Genomic DNA, 10186 nt, shown 5'->3' with positions numbered 1-10186 from the left:
CAACCAAACGACCGAATAGCAGAACAACTGTCCAGATGACCTTCAGGACAACCAAACTATGACAAGCACTGGGGCCAGGCCAGCCAAGGCAGGAGCAATGCGATTGGTTGGGGGGCCCGCCATCGCCCCATGATTGTCCCACAAAGGGAGCCTCAGGCTACCCTCTGCAGAGTGACCGATCAGGGGGCTCCGTGGAACCGGGGAACCAGGGGTGTGTGGCACCAGAAACAAGCAGCGCCAGGCCAAGGCGGGTGCGAACAGGGTGTGGGGCCATGAGGCAGCCAGGGACAAGAGGGCCCGGCAGCCAGGACTACGAAGGCGTACACTTGCATGAATTTTGTGCATCAGGCCTCTAGTTTCAAAATAAAAAGCGTCTGCACAGTAAAAGAAACCATCATCAAAATGAAATGGGAACCCACTGTAGGGGAAAACATATTAGCCAATGATACATCTGATAAGGGATTAATTTCCAAAATATATAAAGTACTCATTCAATTCAACAAAATAAGACAAACAATCCAATTAAAATATGGGCGGAGAACCTGAATAGGCACTTCTCCATAGATGACATACAGATGGCCAAGAGACATATAAAAAAATGCTCTACGTCACTAATCATCAGAGAGATGAAAATTAAAATGACAATGATGTATCACCTCACACTTGCTAGAATGGCTACCATCAATAAATCAACAAACAACAAGTGCTGGCAAGGATGTGGAGAAAAAAGAACACTGTTGGTGGGAGTGTAGACTGGTGTAGCCACTATGGAAAACTGTGTGGAGTTTCCTCAAAATATTAAAAATTGAACTGCCATTTGGTCCAGTGACCCACTGCTAGGAATATAAACTCTTAAATTCTTTTCCTTCACCTTACTTAAAAGATGGAACTCTTAAAATCCGTCCTTAGGGAGTGGCACTCACATATTTCTTTAAATGCAAGCCATTTTTTTTCAAAAGTATTTGTTTATACTGACCCTATGTTTTTTGTTTTGTTTTTTATGCATACCATTATGAATTAGGAAATTAAAGAACCGGTGAATAAAGTTAGTGTGTGAAATGACTCTTCTAAGATTATACCTCAGAGCTCCCCCAAATAAATAATAGTTCTTTTCCCTACTATGATTGAAAGCACGTACATTTTAATCTGTCTTATTCAGAATAAATGTTTCCAAACGAAGAAACAACAAAGGTGAAACTATTCTAAAGCCCTCTAAATTCAACCCCATGATCTTTAAATATTCTATTATCAGATTCGTCCACACCAAGAGACTAAACTGAAATATGATTGTTATAAAATTAAATTATGCATGACTTAAAAGTAATAAATATTTTTCTTTTCTAAAATATAGTTAATAAAAATTGGTCTTCCCAATTTTTCCCATATTGACTTCTTTATTCAGTGAATTTTAAATTATACCTTAGGTATGGTATACATATGAAGTTTTTCCTAGTCAAGTATATCTTTGCCAGTCTTTTGATAAAGCACCCACATTACCCTTTAGGGAACAGGAGCAGATTGTATTTTTATTCTGTATATTCTCCCCTCCCTGTATTCTTATCCTTGGTAATTTTTCCAATAGCAGACCGAGAATACTTCCCGAACTCATTGATGGAGTATTGGTTATGTTATTTGCTTTAGTCAACAAAAACTTAACAGAGGACATAGAGCTTGAAATGTACTAGTATTAGTGGCCTCTGTGCCCTTCAGCCATTGCCATAAAAAATGTCACCAGGCAATGCACAGGCTCTGTAAAAATGAGAGACATGGAGCAGAGCTAAAACTCTTGTCCTGGAACCAAGCCCAGGTAAGGCCAGCCAGCATCAGCCACCGGCTAACCCACTGAGGCATGACCAAAAAATAATTATTTTCTGTTATAATATAACTAGAAGCCCAGTGCATGAAATTCATGCACAGATGGGATCCCTAGGCCTGGCCAGCAATCAGGGCCTATCAGGTTCCCCGCCTCCCTGCCTCCTCCTTCCCTCCCCACCTGCACACCACCACTGTGCGGTTCCCCACCTCCATTTTGCTGGCCAGACCCCCTGCTGCCACCAGTCGCCCTCTGAGTGTGGGGCGACCGTCAGGATGATCAGGGCTCCTGCGGATGCACTGCCACCCACCCCCAGTTCCCCATTCCAGCCTGGGGCTAAGCCCTGATTGGGCAATTGGGACCTGCTGGCCGGGGGAGGGGCCTATCGCCACCATGGCAGGTGGATGGCAGGCCGATCGGGGCCTGCTGTCCAGGGGGAGAGACCCAGGAAGTTGGTTGCCAGCCCCAAGGAGGGAGCCAGCCCTCAGCACCCCTGGAAAAGGGCCACACCCACCACCATGCACCCTTGATTCCCCACCTCAGCCCAGGGGGCCCGGCTCTGATCAGGCGATCGGGGCCTGCCAGCGGGGGGGAGGGAGGGTCAGGGGGAACAAGGAGGTTGGCTGGCAGACCCCATTGGAGGCCTTCAGGCTGGGGGCAGCTTCTGTGTTGAGCGTCTGCCCACTAGTGGTCAGTGCATGTCATAGCGACCGGTTGTTCTGGTCGTTCCATCTTAATGGTCGCTAAGGCTTTCATATTCTAGTATAAAGATGTGGTTGTTTGTTATGCTATATAATTATTATATTTATATTTACTGGGTACAGAAACCAAGTCTTCCCTTTGTGAGTCATTGTGAGACTTTCTGTAAAGATTCTCTGCTTTTCATAGATAAGAGATAGGCACCTGACTCAAGCTAAGTCAGTCTGACTTTCTCTTCAAAGAATTTCAATCAACCTGAGTGACACAGATCAAAAAAGTTGGAACTATTTCATCCAGGAATTCTGAAGAGATTACAGAAATTCTTAAAAACTGAGTGCCTAGCCCTGACCGGTTTGGCTCAGTGGATAGAGCATTGGCCTGCGGACTGAAGGGTCCCAGGTTTGATTCCATTCTGGTCAAGGGCATGTACCTTGGTTGCAGGAACAACCCCAGTAGGGGATGTGCAGGAGGCAGCTGATCAATGTTTCGCTCTCATTGATGTTTCTAACTCTCTATCCCTCTCCCTTCTCTGTAAAAAATCAATATATATATTAAAAAAAACTGAGTGCCTAAAATTGCTATGGTTGTTGGTTTTTCAAAGCCTACTTCTTCAGATTTTTCTTTTATTCTGGTGAGTTTGTACCTATTCATAAAATTCATTCATTTATTCATTTTTTTAAAAATTTATCTTTATGGGATTACAGATGGCCCCCTTGTGGTTTTTTGTTGTTGTTGTTTGTTTTGTTTTGTTTTTCACTGACCCCCTCTTCCTTGCACCAGTCCCTCTCAAGTCTTCACCACACTATTGTCTGTGTCCATGAGCTATGCATATAAGTTCCCCTCTTACTCTCTTCACCCTCTCTTTCCCCATCGCCAACTTGGCTCTAAAATTCATCAGCCTGTTCCATTGTTTTATATCTCTGCATCTATTTTGTTTACCAATTTATTTTCTTCATCAGATTCCACATATGAGTGAGATCATGTGATAACTTGTCTTTCTCTGACTGGCTTATTTCACTTAGTTTAATACTCTCCAGGTCCATCCATGCTGTTGTAAATTCATTTATTCATAAATGAACAATTATTTTGTTAGTAGATATAGCCAAACAGTTTTCTAAACTGGTCATAGTAATTTACATTTTCACTATCAGGCTATGAGAATTCCAGTTGACATACTTCTCCAATACTAAAACTTGAGAGTTTTTATCCATTTTTCTCTATTGTGATGAATGGGAATTTTACAGGGGTGGGCAAAAGTAGGCATACAGTTGTAATACAAATAAATAATGCAAAAAATAATAAAGGAATAAACTGTTTCGAGTACTCAAAATTATAAACTTACTTTTGCCCACCCGTGTATTGTGCATTCCCGATCCTAAAGTTACAAATCTAATCTTTATGGGGACATTCTGTTTTATAAAGATCTCCAAGCCTTTTCCCCATTTTCAAGTAGGTTGTTTTTTTCTTATTGTAGTTTTTTAAAAATCTATTTTGAATAGATTTGTCATATATCCTATTAATAATTTATCCCACTACATGTTGTTTTTTAAACTCTAATGGTATTATTAATCAATAGGAGTTCTTAATTATAATACTTTATAATTAATCTATTTTGTTGTTAATGCTTTTGGTGTTTTTCTAAAGAAACTTTGCTTATATAAGACCACAAAAGTGTTCTATATTTTCTGCTAAAAGCTTTATTGTTACTGATTGCATTTATATCAACAATCTATTAGGCATTAACTTTTATGTCTTATATAAGACAGAGATACACGGAGATGCATTTTTTTTCCCATTTGGTATCAGCTGACACAGCACCACTTACTAAAGACTATCATATCATCAATGAACCTGAAAGTTAATTTTTTCATAAATCAGTTGATCATGTACAAACCTGGCTTTAGGCACTACACTGTTTCATCATGTATTTTCCCTATCATTTTGCCTATATTATTAAATTATTACAGCCTTAAAATGTCTTTATATCTCATTGTGTAAAACATTGAGTTTTATTATTCTTTTTTCAAGTTTCATGGTTACTTTTTCTACTTACTTTTACATGTAAATTTTATACCCAAATTGTCAATTTCTTCAAAAATAGGAATTGTATTGAATCTAGATGAATTTATGGTAGAATTAAAAATCCTTACAAGAATGAGTCTTCTACAGCGATAAGACTGTCAAACCTCAGAGGGAAAGTAGGGCAGTGTGGGGTAACGGGGAGAGATCAACCAAAGGAGTTGTATGCATGCATATAAGCCCAACCAATGGACACAGACAACAGGGGGTGAGGGCATGAGTGGGGGGGAGTGAGGTCACATATGTAATACCTTAATCAATAAAGAAATTAAAGATTGAAAAAAAAAGAATGAGTCTTCTAATGCATGAAGATGATATAATGTTTAGTAAGGTCTTAAAATTTTACCAGTGCTTCACATTTTTCAATGTATAATTCTTGCATATTTTTGTTATATTCATTTTCAGATACCTGATGTTTTATGTTATGGTAAATACTACGATTTGAATTTTTATTTTCCATTTGTTGCTGGAATGTAGAAGCACAATTGAAGTTTTTTTACATTGACTTGTATTCATCAAACTTGTTAAATTAAACTTATTTATAGTAGTTTGATTGCAGAGTATTTAGGAATTTCTCTATATGCAATCATGTCATCTTCAAATAGGTCTGTGTATCCATGATTGAGAGGTGATTGCCCTAAAATTTTCATCTCACAATCTCTTTGTCACACCTTTGAATCAAGTTATTAAAATTCCAATCTTGTTCTAATTTCTGAGTTTGTGCAAAATGGATATGTTCTTTCTTTAAATGATAAAAGAAAGCTATTTAGTCCTGAGAATGTGGGGAGATTTTTCATAACAGATATAATTCTTTCACAGATATCAGATAATACAGATGAGTTTTTACTTCTTCTGGGAGTTTAATATTAATTGTCAATTTTATTATTGTACAGCTATTCATGATATTCTATTATTATCTTTTTGATATAAGAATTGGGGTTGTGTCCTCTCTAATTCTTGACATTGGTCATTTATGAGTTTACCCTTTTTTCCTCATTATTCTTGTTACGGTTAGATCAATTTTATAATTTTTTTCAAAGAACTACCTTTTGTCTGTGTTGATTTTCTTTATTTTTATTGTGTGTTTGTTTTTCTTTTAATGTCCTCTGCTCTTATGTTATTTCTTTCATCTTGCATTCATTAATTTTGAAGCACTAATGTTCTTAGCTGTAATGTAATAAATTTACCTCTGATCTGTTTTATCTGTATCTCACAAGATTTCCTATGCTATGTCATCATTCACATTCACTTCAAAATAATTTACAATTTTGGCTCTGAGTTCTTCTTTGACTCATAGATTTACAAATGTATTATAGTATCTCCAAGGAGTTTTTCTAGTTACATTTTTGTTATTTGTGCTAGTTTAATAGCATCATGGTCATAGAACATAATCTATACTATCATAATCTTTTTGGTTTTGTTGAAGTTTTGTTTGTGTCAGCAAATAAACAATTTGGGTAAATGTACCATGTAAGTTTGAAAAACATTTGTGAAGAATGTCATCATTAGTTGTAGATTTCTAAATATACATGAATTAGGACAAGTTGTTCACTCTGTTGTTCAAATCTCAAATATGCTTATTTTTTAGTCTGATTATCAGCCATTGACAGAAGTATGTTAACATCTCCCACAGGAATAGTGGATTTATTCATTTATCCTTTTAGTTTTGTCAATTTCTGTTTTGTATATTTTGAAGCTAAATTTTTTGTTTCATACGGACTTAAGACTGTGATATTTTCTTATTGAATTAACCCCTTTATTGTTATGAAGTTTCCCTCCTAAATTTTAGTGTCTGTTGCATTAAAGTTGAACTTCTCTAATATTAGTATAGCTAAACCAGGTTATTTTCGTTTAGGATTTACATGATATATTTCTTTTCCATTATTTGATGTTTAAACTCTCTGTGTCCTTATATTTGAAAAGTTCCTCCCATAAGGAGAATATAGTTGTTTTTAACCCTATCTGAACAACATTTCCTTAGTACATTTAACACATTTACATAAAACATAATTACAGTTTGGTTTGTACATTCCCTATTTTTTTTTCTATTTAGTCCATCTGCTTAATGTTCTTTTTTATTAATTTGTTTTAGATAAAATCACGTTTTTATTAATTCTTTTGCTTTTTGGAAATAACACATGGATTATTATTATTTTACTATTCTTAGAGTGGTCATACCAAATATTACAACATTCATCACAAACTTATTAAAATCTAATAAAATTTTTATTCTTACTACTTTTCTGATCCCACCTGGACACAGAACTTTTAAATTAAAGTTATTTTTATTGCTTTTATATTAGTATAGTAGTACTTTTTAGTTCTACATATAATTTAGCCCTACAATATATAATTATTATTTTAGCAAGTCTATAATATTTTATATTTGCTTATCTATAATAATAAAAGTGTAATATGCTAATTAGACTGGACGTTCTTCCAGATGACCTTCTGGATGAAGCCAGGGCTGTGAGGGAAGCCCAGGTCTGGATGCCTGCCAGCAGTCAGAGGTGCCAGAGGGAAGCCGAGGCTGGCAACCTGGGGAAGGAAGGCCAACTCTTGTATGAATTTTGTGCATCAGGCCTCTAATCTATATATAAAAAGGCTAATATGCTAAGTGACCGACTGTCTGACTGGTCGCTGTGGTGCACACTGACCACCAGGGGACACTCAATTCAGGAGCTGCCATGATGCATACAGAGAAACGGCACTGCGGACCTGGTGTCCACAAAGCAACACTCAGCTTCCCCCACGTGGGACACTGGCCCCATCACCACCCCAGAGCCACAGCCCCCCAAATCTCAGCTGACGCTGCCAAGACCCCATGGCGCAATATGCAGCCCACAGCCCAACTCAGAAATGGTCGCTGTGGGTACTGGGTTATGAGGTCACATAGTAACACCTGACTTCCTCTCCCTAGTGACAACTAGGCTCCTTGCAGTTTCTTCAACCCAGGAACCCAACTTGCTTTACAGCCAGGTGCAAACATTTCAGACTTTAACCAAATCTCTGTGAAGCATTTTCCCATGCCTCATCTCATTTGATCCTTACAGAAGTCCTGGAGTAGTTAGATAGGAGAATCAGTGGAATCCTACTTTCTTTTTATTAGCTGGAAAACAGAGATAGAGAAAGTTTAAAAACTTGACCTGACTGAAAAGAAGTAAGAAATGGTGGAACTTGAAAATGACTTCAGGTTTTCTCACTGTTTGAATATAGTCAAACACTGCTACAGTTAAATATTTCACCCTTTGTTCTCCCTGCGTGATCTACAATAATAATCTGCTTCATGTTGATATTTACTGCTATGTTGCTGACAATTACCTGAAAGAGATGTTGGGGTGCTTCACTGGGCTGGAAAAAGTTTAGCTACATCAGAAAGCAGGTCTAATTAAGCAAGTTTATTCTATATCTATAAAAGGCTAAGTTGATTCACACATGAATGATACATATAAAGCTCTCACTGGCACCAACTGCATGCATGTGTTTCGATCTGTCATTGTGGAATGTGAATTTGGTTGACACTTCTATTATAGAGAAAGGGTGAATAGCGATATTAAAATATTTCTTCTAATTAATTTCCTTTCAATGTGCACAAATTCCTGCAGCAGGCCACAAGTGTATTTATATTCTGGTGTTATTTATTCCCTACGTCCCTTCCACATTTCTATCTGGGACCATTTTCCCTTTCCTTTTAGTTTGTGTTTTAATGGAAGTCTGATGGTGGTCAATGAGCTCTGCTTTATTTGTTTCAAAATTTATTATACCCTATTTAAAACACACACACACATATTTTTGGATATAGAAATCTTAGCTAACAGTTATTTTCTAGAAATATCTTTTTTTTTGGCTTTCATCATTTCTTCTGAGAAGTCAGCTATCATTCCAGTATGCCTTTGAAATCCATGTGTTCTTTTATTTTCTGAATGCTTCTCTCTCTCTCTCTCTCTCTCTCTCTCTCTCTCTCTCTCTCTCTCTTGCCTTTGAGCCTTAACAATTTTACTATGATGAGTCTTGGTGCAGTTTTCCTTTTATTTGTCTATCATTGAATTTACTAAGCTTTTTGACTAGATAGGTTTCTATTTTCTATCAAATCTTTAAAATTTTCAATTTTTTGCTTTCTGTATTTTGCTCTCAACATCTGATAATTTTTCTCTCATCCCTCTTTCTGGGATTCCAATTATAAGTATATATTAAGGCTTTTTAGTATGTCCACGAGTTTCTTATGCTTTTTTATTTTTTTATTTTATTTATTTTCTCTCTGCATGCAGTGTTTTTTATTGACTTAATTTTGAATTAACTCATCCTGTGTTTTGCCTTGCATAATCTCTTACTAAATTCATATTTTGAGTTCTTTAATTCTGTATAATACTTCTAGCTGTGAAATTCCCATTTAATTATTTTATATATTTCTCTTGGTATTGATTTTGTTCATATATTTTTATGAGTGTTTTTTGTTAATCCTTACTTGATGAGATTTTCTCTACTTACTTTTAGAGAGAGTGGAAGGAAGGGGGAGAGAAACATCCATGTGAGAGAGACACACCAATTGGTTGCCTCCCACACACACCCCTACCAGGCCCAGAACCCAACTCACTACCCAGGTATGTGCCCTTAACCAGGAATCATATCTTAGACCCTTCAGTTTCTAGGCCAATGCTCCAACCACTGAGCAACACTGGCCAAAGCTGTTCATATATTTCTTAATTTTTAATATTTTAATCATAATTAAATTTCTTGTTTGCCAAGTCCAATATATGAATCACACATAAGTCAGTTTCTAATGTCTGAATTTCCCTTTTTTATCAACATGTTTTATTTTCTTTGAATGTTTAATAATCTTTTATTATTTTCCAGATATTATCTCTAAAACAATCATAAGAGCAACAAATGGTATTATCCTCCATCAGAGAGTTTTTCTGTTTTCGTAATGTGGTTTCAGAATTGGTTATATCAATATAACCAAAGAATTGAGCTGGCATTAGGCACTATTGCAGATTTAAGGAGACTGAATCTACCTCTGTTCACCCAGTTCTGGCATGACCTTCCTATGGTTTGATGGAGAGATTGGTGAGTATTTGTTTCCTTTGTCCTAAAAAATGAATATGATCAAGTTCTGCCTCTAAGAATTGTCAAAATTCATGGTTCTTACAAAGAATCCAGTAATGCACTTAAAGCCACCCATTTTCTCAATAAATACTGTGTTGCCCAATAGATAGTGCAAAAGGTTTCACTTTGCTCTTTGGCTTGATTCCTCTATTCCTTGTACATTGTCTGCATTCGGAAAACATTCTATTGTTAAAATAGAACGTGTTGTGTATCTAAGGCCCATTAAATTTCCCAATTGTTCCAGCCTTACTTGATACCTAAAGGCCTTCTACTTTTTCTTTCCTCCAGTAGATGCTCCCTGCCCAGTCTAAGCACAAACTTCATTGTACTTTCAAAATTCTCAACTGCTACATTGAAAACAATGGCTAGTGATCATCAATCACCTCACTATGGAAATGTGCTCCACTATCTACAATTTCACTTTATTTTCATTGCTTTCAAAGGCCTAATATCATTTAAAAATAGGATTTTTTCCATTTTTGCAGGTGT

Source organism: Myotis davidii, unplaced genomic scaffold (assembly GCF_000327345.1).
Source record: "Myotis davidii unplaced genomic scaffold, ASM32734v1 scaffold206, whole genome shotgun sequence".
Taxonomy (NCBI): Eukaryota; Metazoa; Chordata; class Mammalia; order Chiroptera; family Vespertilionidae; genus Myotis; species Myotis davidii.
This window is presented reverse-complemented; position numbering follows the sequence as displayed.